An 8,981-nucleotide genomic window follows, 5' to 3' on the forward strand; every position below is an offset into this window, starting at 1 on the left:
GACACTCCTCTCTTACCTGCACAGGAAGCATGTGGCTCACAAAGCACCTGTGACCTGCCTAGCATCTGTTTGGAAGGGGTCCAGGCCTCCACCCCTGGGCGCATGCCCCCAAGATCCTCTGGCAGGGGAATTCTGCTTCCATTATCTCTCCCAAGCCTTTGTTTGTGTGTTTGTCCTTAACAACGAGGTCTAGGGGTGATGTGCTCCAGGTCCTTTCACAAGACCTCAGGCTGGTTACAGGATATCTGCGGGGCTCAGATGGCTCCACTGGACCATGAGGAAGATCAGGGTGGCAATAACCATCCCCCCTACTCCTCTGGGAGACATCAAACAGGGACAGGCCTGGATGCCTCTGGAACTCCCTGGAAAGAAAGAGGTAGATTCCATCCCCAGCTACCCCTCCCCAAATCCAAAGGAATCTGCAGGCACAGGGTGTAGTCAGAGAAGCTGGAGAACTCACAGGCAGAGGAGTCAGATGGGGGAGGCAGAGCCTCTCCCCGCTGTCTCCTGTGAGATGTGCCTGAGTGCTGCGTGAGGGCTGGTTCTGTGTGTGGGAGGTTGTCAATGTCACCACACATGGCTGTGCGTGTCACAGTGTCTGTGTGGCCCTCAAGTCTGTGTGCGTGTCACAGTGTCTGTGTGGCACCATAGGGATCAGGCTGATAGATAGTTGAGAAACAGCAAAGAACAAGGCCATCCTTATGAGAAATGCATGATCTGGTTTCAGCAAGGGTTTATACCACTAACAACTGTGAAACGAGATGTTCAAACTAGTTCCTACACATTCTCTAACAGAAAGATATTTGGAATGGTGTACCTCAAATATCCAAGAGATTGAAATTTCGTAAATTATTTGTTACCATTGGGGATCATTGTGCCTGAGCAGTTTCTGATAGTTTCTGGCCAGTTTTCTGATGACCACAAAGTATCCACCTCTGGAATGCTCAGTGGTACCTCTGAGCCAGTGTGTCCACAGCAGGCTCATCCTCCACCTGAGATGCTCCTCAACTCAGAGATGGGAGGAAATCTTTCTTACCTTCAGTCTTCACCTCTCCTCGTCCCTAGGTCTAACTGACCACCAAGTCCCCTAGTCTCTTTTCTGCAAGTGCTTCGCTGTGTCCAGAGCCAGGGTACCACTTCAAGGGGGCTGAAGGCCAATTGGCACTGAGCTTGCCAAACCCAGCCCAGGCGCATGGGGATGCATCTGCTCCACAGGAAATGACTTGGTTTGGATTTCTCTGTTCTGGGGTAAGGTTTCCCTACCTGCCAGAGATGCAGTATAAGCCAGAGGTGACTATGCCCCGGGTCCTTCGGCATTCCAGAATTATCTACAATTTGCCTAGCCTCACTTGCCCCTGCTCCCTTCACTGCTGAACTCTTTTCAAGCCAAGCTTCTCACAGCTGGAGTGTGCCTCACTTGTGTGTTGCTCTTCCTCTCTCTCCATACATCCTTTCTTCTCTCCTGGGCTGGTACAAGCTACAGTCAGCCTTGAGGGCCTGGCTGCAGCCCCACTCACTCAAGATCGGCCCTTTCTGGTGTATGCAAAGTGGGCCTCGATCAGCGTGGATTCAGTGCTTTGGGTGTGAGCAGGCCCTGTGAGGCTTTGGGGGTACCCTACACCTGACTCATACATGCAGACTTTAGAGCCCTCCTGACCCTCAGCTGGTGCTCTAAGAGTCCAGACTGCAGCCTGATTCAACGAAGGTCTTTGCATGAGAAACCTACCAGTCAGGAAAAGTTCTCCAGGCACTTTGCTCTCCCATATGACCCAGGCCAACTCTGAGCAGCTCAAAAAGCGAGGAATGTGTTTCTCCCGTCCTTCCAAGGTCTTCCCTCCCTCAAGAGCGCCCCAGCTCTGGTTCCCACCTTGCCCTCAGGGCCAGCACAGAACCATGCTGCAGAGACCTCCTGGCAGGGCTGAGGACATAGTGATGTTCAATGATGTGACAAGAACAGACCTTCTTCCACCTTGGAACTTGTCAGGTTGTTCTGTTTATCTGTGTTCTCCAGCTGTCGCACCCTTCAGAGACCATGGAACCCCCAGAGCCAGAGTAAGGACAGGTTCAGGCAAGGCCAGCTAGAGCCAATCAGCAACCAGGCAAAGGCCCGAGTACAGCTAGGGGCATGTTCTGCTGCAACCAGGGCCATACTGGACAGGGGGAGTTTCCTGTGCTTACCTCTGGAGAGCTATCCCCTGGCCACCATGGAGGTAAGCACTGCCTGGCTCCCCAAGCCACAGCCCCTCTGTGCTCAAGAGCTTTTTCTAGGGGGCTCAGGGCTGTGGGCTTTGCACAGGAAGGTGGCAGTGAGGGTAGGCGGGACTGAAGGAAGCAAGAATCCCACACCCTCACGCAGTTCCAGAGGAGCTGGTGCTGAGGCGGTTGCCATGGTGACAACAGCTCCCTGGTCAGGAGATTTTCTCTTTCCTCTCCTCCCTTAGCCTTTCTCCGGGCAGCAAGCAATGGCAGCAGTGGCCAGGTCTTCTCCCTCCATGAGAGGCAGGGGATGACAAACAAAAGGTGGACCTTGGTGGCCTCCTCCAATTCAGTGCTGCCCAAGCCAAGGCTGACTGGTGGTTGAGGAGGGACTCCTGAAAGAAATGTGTGTAAGGGGGTAGCCTGTGCACAGGCCCTGGGTGAGAAGCAGTGTTCCTTTACATGGATCTGAAGCCCTCCAGACCTCCCCTCTGAGATGTCCTAATGGTTCGGGGTCTTATTTTCCCTCATCAGCATTGGACCCAGAGGGGGTCAGTGTCAGGGGCTGTTGAAGATCATCCAGCCCCATCCTCTGTCCTGCGGCCTTAGCCCCATTTCACGAAGAATCAGAAGAAAGAGACTTGGCCAAATCAGCAAGCCGCTGAGATCAGGGTGGGATCTGAACCCAACTCTCAAACTCTTCTGGTTCTGGCTTTAGGGACAAAAGTGACACCATCCACATGGGGCTCCAAGCACTGTCCCCATGGAGCAGCAAAAAAGTGGGAAAGTGAGAGCAGCCAGGTGCATGAAGGCCGAGCAGGTAGGAATTAGAAAGATCCCGGAGACCCAGCAGGCCGCTGTGAGGTGTAAGAGGAAATCAGGAGGTGTGGGGGCTAGGGGCTTGGCAGAAACTCCCAGGGCATGGAGGCCAGCTAGGGGGATCTTCCGCCTAGCACTGGAGGCCTAGCACTGGGGATCGCTGTGGGAAGGTTGCTGGGAATGTGGCCCCCATGGAGGATTCTTGTCTCCCTCGGGTGACTATGAGCTCTGTCAAATGGGTGCAATGTGGCGGGGGGGGGGGGGGATCAGCAGGAGGAAGAAGTGGAGGCTGTGTGGGGGGAGTGGGACCCCCGGTGAAGTGCAATGGGGCTTGTGTGTGGGTGGGGGCTGTGTGTAGAGATGGGAGGCAGCCACAGAGCTGGGTAGCGTACCCTGCTCCAAATATAGCAGGAGGGATGGTGACTGGAGCTTCCACCAGTCTTAGCAATGCCACAGGTAGCTCTCTGTGTGTGTGTGTGTGTGTGTGTGTGCGCGCGCGCGCACGGTGCTAGGGCAAGGGTTCTTCTTACAAGAGCCGCTCTAACACCTGTGGGGTCTGGGTTGCCGTGAGGGTCCCCCGCAGAGGGGCGGACCCTGTAAGGCAGAACCGGGTCAGAAAGATGAATGAGAGTGGTGGGGAGGGTGACAGGAGATGAAGATGGGAATGGAGAGCGCAGGGGGAGGACAGCAGAGGGTGACCCCAGGGCCCGGCCCCATCCGCGCGCATTACCTGAGGCCGCTTGCTTGCCCGGTGGCTGAGGGCTCCCGAGCCTCGGCGGGTCTCGGGGACGAGGCTGGCTCTCCGGCTGGAGCAGGGCTCTCGGAGGTCGGCGCCGGAGCCTCCTCCCAGCTCTTGTAGCACTCAGTGCTTCTCACAGGCGACACGGTTTGCATAAACCCCTCCCCGGCCCGGGATGCTCGGATGCGGATTGGCTCCTCCGGACAGAGTGGCAGACGGGGTTTCAGGTGGGGATGGGCGGCCAGAGAGGCCTGGGGTCAGGAGCGCGCCCCGCCCGCCCGCGCTGGTGACCTTCCCGCAGTGGCCAGGAAGGGGGAGGCTGGACCCCTAGCTGGACCCTCACGCCGAGCAGCCTCAGACCCAGGGCCGCAGTATGGGATGAAAAGTGTCGACGACTGAAGAAGTGGAGGCGCAAAAACAACCTCACAGTTGCTATGGAAACGGGAGAACCACAGCTGAATCTCGAAGCCATCTCTTCCCGGGGCCCTAGCAGGGATGGGGGTGGAAGAGGGGATGAGTCACGAGATGAGACCCCCCCCTCCACCTCCATAACCCTCCCGAAATTGGAAGGGGGCAGCAGAGAGCGGCCAAGTGCGGGGGTGGGCGGTGCCGGGGAGGAAATGAGTGGTCGGCAATACCCGCCTTTGCACGCGTGGCTCGGAGCCAAGAGGGTGCAGTGTGCGCGGCGTGGACGCTGGCTCTCGCTTGTCGGAGGCTCTCAGCATCATCCCGCAGCCCTCAGCTGCGACCCCGCTCCAAATAGGCACGGCTTCTTTCTTGGCAGGTCCCCTGTGGCCACCACACGGCCTCCTCCATTCCCCACCCTCCTGTCTTCCCGTCCCGTAGACGGAGCCGGTCCCCAGCCGCCGCCAGTCTCCGGCCTCGGATGTTGACACAAACCCGAGGGGGTTTACACAAAGCGGATCTGGAAGGTTTCAGGGCCTTGGGAACAACTCCTCCTCCCCACCCCCGACTTGGGGGTCTTTCCAAAGCCCAGCCCGGCCACCCGGGATGCCCCCAGGGATTTGAGAGCTTCCGACATGAGGCTGGACAAAGAGACCCTTTTACGCTAAACTGGGGGTTGACGAGAGGAGCAGTTATCTCCTGGCTGGGGCACGTGCGGGGACGGGACTTGCAGAGAGCTGTCAAAAGTAGGGCGGGTCGCCTGGGGATTGGTCAAATGGGAACGCGGATTCTGAAGGGCCCGGGCGGCGGGGGGTGGGAAGGGGCTGGGTCGGAGCGGCCGCTGCAGAGGTGGGCTGGGCGATGGGGGCTGGAAGACCCACCTGCTAGGAGCTGAGCGAAGCTTCTGCTCCTGGTATACTCGGCCAGGAGGAACCATCCCATTCCCCTCTGAGCCTGATTTGGCGCTCTGTTCTCTAGGCTGTGGGCTACGTCCTACGGTACCTGGTGCAGGATAGAGTCCTAAGGCGTATGTTGTGGTTGGTGACTTGTAAACGGCAGGTGTGGCAAATGTTTGAATGCCCAACCTCTTTCAGTTGCCTAAGTATCTGCTCTGGACTCTGGAGATCCAGAGATGGGCAAGAGTGAACTTTGCTTCCAGGTAACCATCATCTAAATCGCAAGGACGTGGGATCTGAAACCTTACAATGGCTTCTCGGCTTTGGCTATGAGTCCACATTTCAGTGTAAGCAAGACCTTTTCTCACTCTGAGCCTCCAAGACTGAAAGTGCTAGAGCTGAGAGAGGAAGCCCAAAGAGCTGGGAAAAAACCATGGGAGCTGGACCATAGGATGCAGAACATCTGTCCCCTGGTACAGGATCTTGTGGGGACAAATCTGATGGCTCCAGCCCCCTAATCACAGGCTGTATATATTCAGAGCTTGTTTTGCATCAAGTGTCTTCATCCCTCCTTATCTGTAGTATTGAGGTCATTGTTCCAGTCACCCTTGATCAACTGTGGTCTGAAAATGTTCAGTGAAAATTTCGAGAAACAGTTCGTTAGTGCAAAATTGCATTCCATTCAGACTGACATGATTAGACCTTGCCCGGTCCGGCTCCCTCGTGCCTACCTCATTCCCCCTGCAGTGTGAATTAGCTCATTTTCCATGACTTTCAACAGTAGTGATCTAGCAGCCATCTTGGTGATCAGAAAGATTGTCATAGCATCAGAGTGTTTGTATTTAAGTAACACTTCTGTTTTTTTAGATTTACTTATTTTTTACTTCTTTTTGTTGTTGTTGGAAATGCAGAGAGAAGGCAAGACAGAGAAAGGTTTTCCTTCCACTGGTTCAGTCCCCAAATGGCTGCAGTGGTTGGAGCTGAACCAATCTGAAGCCAGGAACTTCTTCCGAGTCTCTCACATGGGTGCAGAGTCCCACGGCTTTGGCCTATCCTGTAGGGCTTCCCCAGGTGACAAGCAGGGAGCTGCAAGGACGCAGAGCAACTGGGACTCAAACTGGCTCCCATCTTGGATCCTGGCTCTTGTAAGACGAGGAGTTAGTCACTGAGCCATCGTGCTGGGCCCTGTTTGTGTAACCCTTCTTTGACTTAGACCACAAAGCACAGGAGTAGTGATTGTGGAAATTCAGATATGCTGAAGGGAAACTGAAAAGGTAAATGTTCTTGTCGCTAAGAAGGAAGGGGGAATCGCATGCTGATTGCTAAGATCTATAGCAAAAACCAATCTTCCACCTGTGAAATAGTGAAGACAGAAATATAAATTTAGGCTGACTTGGCTGTTGCACCTCAAACTGCAAAAGCATGAGTTAAACTAGGACAGCTGACTTCACTAGTCTGTGCCTCCAGGCCTCCAGTGGTGGTCTGGAATACGCAGGGGTACGCATTTCCCAACCAATTCCTCATGACAACGCTACAGAAGGCACTGTTGCTCTGTTTCAGTACGCGAAGAATCAAAGCACACAGCAGCAGGGCAGGTGGCTGGTCCAAGTTCACCACACACAGCTGGGATTTGAACCCAAGCTGTCTGGTTCCAGAGCCCACGCTCCTGGACACAGTACTGCCTCTGCTAGAGGTCCTTCAAGGAGTCACCTTGGATTGGAACATTCATTTCTGACTCGCAAAGGCATCAGAAGACAAAACCCCATCTCCTGAAGAAACTTCTCTATCGCAAGCAATGAAGTATGGGTTTCCAGTGACACAGACCTGTAGTAGGTAAACTAGTATGTAACTTCTGTATGATCTGACCCTAGCCCGGTCAGATCATGAATCATCTTAGAGCTCTATGGCTGCTCCTGAGCTGCCATTCATAACCTGATTGCACCTGCTCATACCATACAACACTGACCCACATCCTGATCCTGTTTCTCTCTCTCCAGATTTGATGTTTAAAGCACTAACAGCTGACACTGTCCGAGTTAGTGCCTTCATATGTCCACCAGGCTCTGCACTATGTCCCAAGTCTGTGGGACTCATTTTATCCCAAAGATGATCACAAACAGGGGTGGCACTGAAATACATATATCAATTCATTCAGATATGGGCATTACTCACCAGGATGGATGCTAGCCTTAATAGCTAAATTAAACCATTGGATCAAATGGAACAGGCGGGGTTGGGGCTGGGGAGGTAGAGGAATACAGGCAATGATTATCAACCAATTGGTTTGGAAGTGTTTGGATGCTGTAACAGTGCACTGGTGTGAGTTTATTTCATGACAATGAAAAAAGCTTGGAGGGCTTGCACCTAACCTAGGTCATTAGTGACAGAGCTGGGGTGCCAACTGAGGTCTAATTCTGCACCGGCCAGCAGAGCCAGTAACGTGGACCTGGTGAGGGTCTGGGAATGAAGCACCGACAGGAGACCAGAGATGGTGGAAGTCTCTCTGAAGCCTCCCTTTATTACTCCTTATATACTCTTTCCCCCAAGCGCTTTAACCAAACAATAGGATGCCAAGGAGTCCCATTAGACCAGGTGCTTTTAGCCGCAAGCCCATTTCCTGTAGTGATCAGTTTAATGAGTGCTAATCAACTCCTTAGCCCACAACATAATTCTAAAGCCCACACCTCCCCCTCTTTACAAAAAAAAAAAAATCCATTGATTATTTGAAAGGCAGATTTACAGAGAGGAGAGACACATTACTGGTTCCCTCTTCAAATGACCTCAAGGGGTGGAATTGAGACGAAGGGAAGCCAGGCATCAGGAGCTTCTTCTGAGTCTCCCACATGTTTTTAGGGGGTCCAGAGTTCAAGCAGAGAGCTGGATTGGAGGTGGAACAGCTGGGACATGAACTGGCACCCATATGGGAGGTCAGTGTTGTGTGTAGAAGTTTAGCGTGCTATGCTGTGGCACCAGCTACTAGAGCCCAGATTGTTTTGTTTTTTTCCAGATTAATTTTTTTTTATTGGAAAGTCAGATATACAGAGGAGGAGAGACAGAAAGGAGATCTTCTGTTCACTGATTCACTCCCCAAGTGGCTGCAATGGTCAGAGCTGAGCTGATCTGAAGCCAGGAGCCAGGAGCGCAGAACCTCTTCCTGGTCTCCCATGCAGGTGCAAGGTCCCAAGGCTTTGGGTCATCCTTGACTGCTTTCCCAGGACACAAGCAGGGAGCTGAATGGGAAGCAGGGCCAGAGGGATACAAACCGGCGCCCATGTGGGATCCCGGCACATGCAAGGCAAGGACTTTAGCTGCTTGGCTACCGTGTCGGACCCTAGAGTCCACACTCTTAACCACTGGATAATTGAGGTTCTGGGGAAGGGATGACACCTACGATGGAACTGGAGTTGCCACCATTATCCAAATGATAATACCCCTGAACCAGGGGTAGATGATGTGAGTTCTCAGGCTTGGAGCATTCTCTAATACCTGCTCTAGAATGAGAAAGGCAGAGACAGGGGCAGTGTGGCCAGGAGACCGCAAGAGGGGACATGGAGGAGGGGATCAAACCCAGCAGGGTGCCAGGGAGAGCTTGGGGGTGGTGGTGGCAGTGGTGGTGGTGGTGGTTCTGCAGGCAGAGGCTGCTAGGCTGAGCCTCAGCACCGTGCTAGCATCCCTTAGCTCCTGGGTCCAGTGGAGCAACTGTGATGGATACTGCCTTCCTGACTCCCTGGGTTTTCTCCACCTTAGCTAGTGCAGCCTGGTGACAGCTGGAATTCCCCTGGGTCCTAGATAATTCACAGTCTGCTTTGCGGCTGGGAGAGTGAGATCATCAGGGTTGGGTTCCTTTCCTGTCCCCTATTGGCTAAGATTTTTTTTTTTTACTTTCTAAAATAGAATCTATTTTTTTTTCTTGTTGTTACATGCTG

The sequence above is a fragment of the Ochotona princeps genome, chromosome 2 (assembly GCF_030435755.1).
Source record: "Ochotona princeps isolate mOchPri1 chromosome 2, mOchPri1.hap1, whole genome shotgun sequence".
Classification (NCBI taxonomy): Eukaryota; Metazoa; Chordata; class Mammalia; order Lagomorpha; family Ochotonidae; genus Ochotona; species Ochotona princeps.